Source organism: Sinocyclocheilus grahami, unplaced genomic scaffold (assembly GCF_001515645.1).
Source record: "Sinocyclocheilus grahami isolate Dianchi unplaced genomic scaffold, SAMN03320097.WGS_v1.1 scaffold887.1, whole genome shotgun sequence".
NCBI classification, from domain to species: Eukaryota; Metazoa; Chordata; class Actinopteri; order Cypriniformes; family Cyprinidae; genus Sinocyclocheilus; species Sinocyclocheilus grahami.
In genome coordinates, this window is record NW_015506066.1 from 379,729 (window position 1) to 388,648 (window position 8,920).

At 37.8% G+C, this 8,920-nt stretch overlaps 1 protein-coding gene across 1 annotated transcript in view; it reads left to right on the forward strand.

The window, feature by feature from the left end:
- LOC107563708 (nuclear factor of activated T-cells, cytoplasmic 1-like) overlaps nucleotides 1–8,920 on the forward strand; it is a 32,843-nt gene that overhangs the window by 16,474 nt on the left and 7,449 nt on the right. The window lies entirely within an intron of this gene.

Sequence of the window (8,920 nt, forward strand, 5' to 3'; positions counted from 1 at the left end):
GGAGCGTATCTTAAATGGAAAGTCATAGACAGTAACTAATATACGAAGGGAGAGGAAAAATACTGAGACTGAGAGAAAGAATGAAGAGTAGGGAAATCATTTAAAAATGATTGGTAATTGAAAGTAAAGCTGAATGTATAAATGGAATTATTGTAATTTTTATTGCCCGAGAATAGAATAGAATATAAATGTTTGTCAGACTATGAATGCCAGCGTGACAAAGCCTTGTTTGAAAGAGATGTTGTTACTAGATGGTTTTTAAGGTGTCTTTTTGGCTTTTTTGGGGTTGTTGCTATGGACTTGCTGATACTGTAGGTAGATAGATAGATATACAAACAATGGATGTATGGATGTATACTAAGGATCATGGGTGGATACTATAGATGGATGGATGGATGGATACTATATGAGGATGGATGGATGGATGGATGGATGGATGGATGGATGGATGGATGGATGGATGGATGGATGGATGGATGGATGGATGGATGGATGGATGGATGGATGGATGGATGGATGGATGGATGGATAGATAGATAGATAGATAGATAGATAGATAGATAGATAGATAGATAGATAGATAGATAGATAGATAGATAGATAGATAGATAGATATCCTTTATGGCTTTATATAAATGTGTCTGCTGAATGATCTGGGCACCATCCACATCAGAGTCATCTGTGATTAATGTGTGTATGTTACTAATCTGAGTTCACTGTCTGGTCTAGACACCACAGCATAAATCAGACACCCCCAAGAAATCTTCATTTTGACCGATGACTCAAAATAAGACATCTCCTTTTCTTATTTCGTAGACGTGGACAGAGAGGAAGAGGAAGAGAGATGCATTTCTCAACTTTAAAGTTCTTTAAGTTGGCATCCTCAGAAGCATATCAGGTTAAGATTGTTGGAGAGCTCACAGTGTCAGTGGTAGAGCAGCTTGTTGACTTTGTATGCAAATTCGTAACAACAGAACTTTTTGTTATCTTTATTTGACACTGGCCAGGGCTGTGATCTATAGTGGTTCCTGTTCGAATCAAAAATATTTCCACTGACTAGAAATGGTCTATGTGTTTGTGTGTAAGTGCTTGAGCCAGATGTGTTACAGTTAATATGTGCGTGTGGGTGTGTTAAGGAACAGTGGGGATTCCTAACAGAAGGAAAAATAGAGGGCAAAAAAAGAGCGAAAGAAAGAGGCAGACACAAAGAAACACCCTCATGAGAGAAAGAGCGTTTTTACATCTGGGCTCACTGGACTTCACTGCCTGCCCAGCTGCAAAACCACTTAAAATTATTTTCCCCCTCTTTCTTTGTGCATTGGTCTGTGAGTACATATGATTATGCTGTGGCACCATGCTTTGACCTGGAGCATCTTATTTTTACCCTTTAGATTAAGTTATCCAGGTACAGACCTGTGTGTGTGTGTGTGAGTCAGTCTTCATTAGAACAGTTAGTTGAAGTAGATCTGTCTGCAGTCATGGGTGGTTCCAGACAGCACAGGTGAATATTGGTCTCTGCTTTTGTCCATAAAAACATTTTAAACCAAATTCTTCATACTTAATCATACGGTGAACAGACAGATGGTAGTTTGAATACACACTTTAGATGCATCAACCCCCAATATTGGCTAAAACCTCAGACTGCTGCCAAAATGATCACAAATGTAACAGAAGAATTTAAATTTGAGACGGTAATTTAAAATTCACTTGCAAAACCTTGTGTGTCCATCCGTATGAAGTTTCATCAAATATTTTGTGAGGTGTGTGTGCACCAGTGCTTCAAAACTGCTGCAACAGCAGTACGAGAAGTTTTGTCCAATTTGCGAACAAATGACTCATATGAACTGATTCTTTTTAATGGGACAGTCACGAAAAGGTCTCAACTCATCTGTGAGTTAGATGTTTGATTCATTCTCACTGCTTCATTAAATTGTTTGGAGCCACTACGGAGTATGACTCCCTTACTGAACCAAGAGTCATTTTTACTGAAAGAATCATTAATTTTGAATAAAACTGTTGAAGCAAAGATTCAGTGACTCACACGAAGACAGCCATTCACCATTTACTGGAGTAACAATGTAACTCGTAGAAAGGCTCTGGTAATTAACTCAATGAACAGTTGAATTTAAATAATCTTTTTATTCATTTCATTTCAGGTTTGTGTAAACCATCATAGCCATAGAACACAACATATATTTTTATTTTACTTAGTTTAGTTTAGTCCCTAACCTTCCCTGTTAGCAATAGTATTTATTTATTTATTTAGTCATTTAGCAGACGCTTTTATCCAAAGCGACTGACAAATGAGGACAATAAAAGCAGTCAAAACTAACAAAAGAGCAACAATATATAAGTGCAAATGACAAGTCTTGGTTAGCCTAACACAGTACACGTAGCAAGGTGTATATATACAGTGGGTACGGAAAGTATTCAGACCCCCTTAAATTTGTGTGTACATTAATGAGGAAAAAAAATTAACTTAAATGATTTTAGCAAATGGCTGCAATATAACAAAGAGTGAAACATTTAAGGGGGTCTGAATACTTTCCGTACCCACTGTATATATATATATACAGTGTATATATATATATATATATATATATATGCACACATATACATATACATATACACACATACATACATACATATATACATACATACATACAAACAAACATACACATATACATATATATACACAAATACATACATATATTATACACACACATACACACACACTTTTGTGTGAAATAACTAAAAAGCACATATGTATGATGAGATCATACATTTAACCATGATTTACAAAAGAATATTTAGAACAAGCATCATTAGATGACATGAAGAATCACAGTGCAGCCCCCAAAATAAAATTAAAAGGCATTTTTATTATTTACCACTACCTTTCAAACCACTAGGTTTACCCATTTGTCAGCAAGAAGTTTTTAATAATTTAAAATACAATAAAAATGTAGTATGGTCACTTTTTCTTTTACATATTTTAATAAGTACAGGTCAGAATTTAAGTATGCCGTTTTTTTACGTAAATGCATCTGAATACACTGAATGATGGTAGAACATTATTTCACCCATATTTTGATCATTAATTTAAAACATTGAAGTAGACACTTCACGTGCATTTAAGATGCTTTTTAAGTATATAAAATCACTTTTGTAAAATGTGTATCTTAATGCAGACACCAAAATAGGACGTCTCGTTGTGACCCTTATATACACACACACACATACGAGTCCAAAAGAACAAAATATAAGAACAATATATAATACATAAACTACACACACCGCATGACGTGCATAAAGACAAATTAATTAAATCGATTATATACAGATCCCGTGCACACTATGCGAGCAAACACCTCTTCCCTGTGCACTAAACACCTCTCAAAAGACATCATAGCTTGGTTTTTACGCTCTGAATAGTAATATTGTTGCTCGCCTTAACAAGCACCACTAATAATTTGCGAGTTGTTTCTATAGGTCTTCTATTAGTTTGTTTTAGAGAAGCTTCGTGAATGAAAATCTCATGCGGGAGTCCGCCTTTCACACTTCAGAACAATAACCTCCGTGTGTAGGAGCCCTGAGGTTTGGCTTGTCCTCAACAACCCTCGGCAACAATGGAGCACTCTCACAAACAAACCAATCACGGCCACAAGCCTCAGGGAATCCCTGCATTGTCTCCTCGTTAAGAAGCAACAAAAATAATATTAGACATTTATAAACAGACCATCCACAACAATGCCCTGGCAGAATTTGGTGTCTTTTCTTGTTTTTCATTTAAACGCAATGAAAATGGATATTTTTTAGAACATTGTAGTGTTTTAACGTGGCATCGAAGAGCAGCGCTCCTCGCCTGAAGTCTCCACAGCTGCTGTTCATTAGCACGTTCTGGAAAACTGGCTCGCTTGAGCATCTGCAATTAGGGTCATCCCAGCCTGAGCTCCCCTTTCTCTCTCGTGCCATACGCTGATCCCTTTTGCCCAGAGGAGGGGGAGCGCTCTCCGCTGTAGCTCGAGGAGGACAAGGGAGTCTATTCACAACGCAGTGGCGTGCAGGTCTGCGTTGCCGCATCTGTGTATGTTTACAGCACAACAGTCTGAGGGAGGCTTTTGGACGCACACTACCACCACCACCCAGCTCCCTGACTGCCTACAACCCCGACCGCCCGAGGCACTAAGATTTCTTTCTTTGTGGCCCACCCTAATCAACAACACAACAGGGCTTTCGATTCTGAACTGGGCTTAGGGGGAGTTTGGCAAGTAAAAGCCGATCCAGAAAGAGTTTTCTGCTTTTGAAGTTAGTTTTTGAGTGGTATTTGCTGAGACAAGCATCACTAGCTATTGGTAGTACTCAGTACCTAATACTTAAAGAAATAGTTCACCCAAAACTCATTTGCTCACTATCATCTGTTTCGAAAAACGTCGTCGTCTTTTTTTTTTTTGTCCATACAGCGAAAGTCAACGGGGTCCAATGTTGTTTTGGACTCTGAATGATGTTCATCATAACACTGAGACATTCTTCAAAATATAAGTCATACAGGTTTGGAAAGACATGAGGGTGAGTAAATGACAACATCATTTGAATTTTTTGGTGAACTCTCCCTTTTAGTGTTAAAGGGATAGTTCACCTAAAAAATTTAATTCTGTCATCATCTATTTACTGTCAAGTAGTTACAAACCTGTATGAGTGTCTTTCTTCTACTGAACACACATACACACACACAGAAAAAAAGATATTCTAAATAATGTTGGTAACTAGTTGAAGGTAGGCATTGACTTTTGTTCTGGTTTTGTCTGTGAAGAATGTGGCAAAATCATCAGCTGTTATAGAAGTGGTGGGAGGTGGTGGAGGGGGACAGAGGAGAGAATGGAACGTTTTGAAGAGATTACGTGTGTCTGGAGTGCTGTTGATCTTGTTGTGGAAGTATGAAGATTTGGCAGTATGGACTTCAGCAGAGAAAGATGAAAGCAAAGACTGATACATACTTAGGTCTGACGGATCTTTTGATTTGCACCATTTTCTCTCAGCTGCCCTGAGTTTGGTCCGATGTTCACGAAGAACATCGGATAACCAGGAGTTCGAGGGGGCAGCCCGTGCTGGCCTGGAGGAGAGAGGACAAATATCATCTAGACAAGAGGTTAAAGTAGAGCATAAAGTGTCAGTTGCTGCATTCACATCCAGAGATGAGAAATGGGTAGGTGAGGGAAGAGAGGAGGATACAATGGAGGAAATATGGGAGGGGGAAAGGGAGCGTAGGTTTCGTCTAAAAGTAACCGGTATAGGGGTTGGTGGCACACAGGTATGGTAGACTTCCACGGTATGGAAAAAAAAACTATGGAAGTCAATGGCTACCAGGAACTGTTTGATTACCAACATTCTTCAAAATATCTTATTTTATGTTCAACAGATGAAAGACACTCATAGAAGTTTGAAACATCTTGAGGGTGAGTAAATGATGACAAAATTTTCATTTTTGGGTGAACTATCCCGTTAAACTTTAATGTGTAAATCATTGCGGAACTGGTGGCTTTCTAAGTGATCAGAATTTTTCACCAAAATTTGTGATCAAAGGCCATATCTAGAGACCAGAATATCATAGAGACTCGGGGTGGGCATTTTTGACTTGGACCATTATTGCAACCACCCTAGCAACCACATAGAAACGTCTGAAAACCAATCTGAATGTCTTAGCAATTGCATAGCAACACCCTGGCAAGCATTCGTTAGTGGCAGATTTTATACATGTAACCACATGTAAAATCTAGTTAAAGTTTAGTATTTGAAATATGTCAGGTTGACCTTGGCATTCAAGAATAATAGCTCATATTTATTGGTAATGGACTTGTTTGCATCTCACTGAGCAAGTATTCTGATATGACGTGGTCAGTGGCTGAGTCGTAGGCAAGAGGATTTTCTTTGTCAAGATGAAGTACAGTGTGTCCTCATCAGTTCTCCAGCGTGGAGAGCAGGCAGGTACTCCACTCTCATGGCTCAGTCAGAGTAGAGAAGAGGGCTCTTATGACCACAGGCTCCACAGTTCGCACTAGCACTTAGAGACGTCCCACTGGAGGGAAGGCTCAGAGAAAAGATTGAACCTTTGCAGAGAGAAAGTGCAAAATAAGGGAGGATGGGGAACAGAGTGATGTTACTTACAAAGAATTTGAGCTGCAGTGACTAATCAATACTAATGGATTTGTTATTAAGTATAACTTGTAGTTTTTCACTGAGCTTGTTGCAGTGCATTCTATAGGACTGTATTCTCTGCGAAGGCCATGTCATGCTGCCGTATTAATTGGATTGGATTGAAATTGATTCATCAGTTGAATACAGTTTCTTTAGTTAATCAGACATTCCACATCTTTCCCAACAATGTGCAAATTGACGTTTATATAATTTATGCTATATATTATATGAAAACAATGGTCTAAAAGCAACATAATCATTAGTGTAACTGTATAAAATGTATTAAAAATAAAAATAAATGTTAACATTTATTTTGTATTTTTTTTACTCTAGAGTCTAGACCATTATACAATATCTAGCATACATCAAATGTACTTTAATTTGCATGTATATTTAATTGAGTTTCAAAATATTTGTTTCTTGCAGTCCTACAAAGAGCTGAGCTTGAGAGGAAAGTCTAGAGTAGAGATCTGAAAAAAAAAAAACTAATCTTGCTGTCTCTCCCTTCCATAATTCGAGGCCTCATCTAAGTGGTGGCGTCACACACAAGAGATTGTATTAGGTTGAAATAGTATCACTTATGGAGACAGACAGTGATTTTGGTCAATTTAACTCTCTCTCTTCTGTTTATTTGAACTTTTTTACTGATTTTGATATTTGTCCGACATCTAAAAGTTTGGGGTTGGTAAGATTTTTTTTAATGTTTTTGAAAGAAATCAAGACTGTATTTATTTTATCAAAATACAGGAAAAACGGCAATGTTGTACACTGTTATTACAATTTAATATTTTAAAATGTTATTTACTGCTGTAATGCCAAAGCTGGATTTTCAACAGTCATTACTCCAGTCACATGATCCTTCAGAAATCATTCTAAAATACAATTATTTGGTGCTCAAGAAGCATTTCTTATTATTTTATTTTGGATACCGTGTTTTTTTTAAAAGGATTATTTCATGAATAGAAAATTCAAAAGAACAGCATTTATTTGATATAGAAATCTTGTGACATTGTCTTTACTGTCAGTTTTTGATCAATTTGATGCACCCTTGCTGAATAAAGGTATTAATTTCTTTCCAGAAAAAAAACTTAATGACTCAGACTTTTGAATTGTAATGTATATGTCATTTATAAAATTGAGAAGTAAAATCGCTGTAGATGGAAGATGGTAGACCAAAAGAGAGAGAGAGAAGGAGACAGTGGGAATGGAGGTTCCCTCTCGCATCACATTACCTTCCAGCAGTAATGACAGACCGTTCCACCACATCACAGACCGCAGCGCAGCTAGCCAGGGATGCCCTCACTGTCTGCCCACGAAAACTAGACCCCACTGTCTAAGCTTTCTTTTAAAATGCAATCAAAATAGTCTCAGCATTCCATCTTTAAAGTCTGAATAATATGTCTGGAATAGTTTGCGAACCTCCAATGGAAAATTACCCCCGATGCCAGAGTCATCGCAATCAGACGTTACTCCAGTATTGTTAGCACGCATCTCAATCTGATGCTATTCTGATCTATTCATCGCATATGCTGTTGAGTAACTTTATAAGAACCTGACAAGTCATTTGTCTTGAAATTTGACCAGCAATTTGTCTGACTTGAAGCTTGGGACCTCATATAAATATTTCAAAGAGGTGAGAACAATACATTTGATCTTTCTCAGTGGTATAAATAAAGCACTCAATGTCTAGGAATACAGTCTTCAGGGTCTACTGGAGCATATTTGTCATAGAAAATTAGCATGGAAAACCAATACAGTCTTTTCCACCGCATTCTGTTTAAACCCAGGAGCATCATCAATGTGAAATGTATGATAGCAATATGCAATTATGTAAAATTACGACAGCAGACGAGCCAATGGAAAGTTTAAAAAGATGTGTCGTCTATTGTTTTAAATAAAATTAGAAGAATTTCCCTTCTTTCTTCTGCTTGCTTTCCTCTATTTTATTCTGTCTTAGACACATTGATGCTTTATATTTTCATGTGTGCGTATGTGGTTTGCCTTAGCGGGTCACTGCTGTGACCAAACTACCCTGCGGTTTTCTCCTGCTTTTACGGCCTAAGTAAAAGCGTCTTTTCAGTGCTGTCTTAACTAAAAATAGCAAATGAAACCTTAATATGTCTTTTGTTCCCGAACGTTTGTGTGGGAAAGCCAGTTTGCATTGAGAAACCGGTGGCTGAAAATAGTTAAATAAAACTTTTTATAATAAGGAGAAAATAAGCCAGAGATTGGTGATCGAGAGAAAGGACAGATGAGAGTCTGTGACGCATAAGCACGCCCCACGCTCTTTAGCCAAACAGCCGCTGCTCATTATCTGAAGCAGAGTTTACCAGGCCTTTTATTGGACCCTTCAGACACTATTTGTCATGAGTTGCGAGATTCCACAAGGGGCTGATGTAAGCGACTGGTCCCCCCATAGCAAAAGCACGTCACACGCACACACTTCTTGGCTCTGGTAAGATCATTAGGATTGCATCAGCCCCCCATCTGCCCAAGCAGGTCAGAGGCAGACAGGACATGATGTAATCGCAAGGCTGACTGCATTATAGCGATAGCTCTAGAAAGACTTTTGGGATCTCTGCCTTTTTAATGTTATATTGAAGTTGTCTACGGTTGTCTCGGCTGATTTTGCTTCAGGACCCAGATTTTATGTTGAGTAGTGACTCAACAGCACAAAAAAAAAATATATATATATATATATATATATAAAACATCATGACAGGCT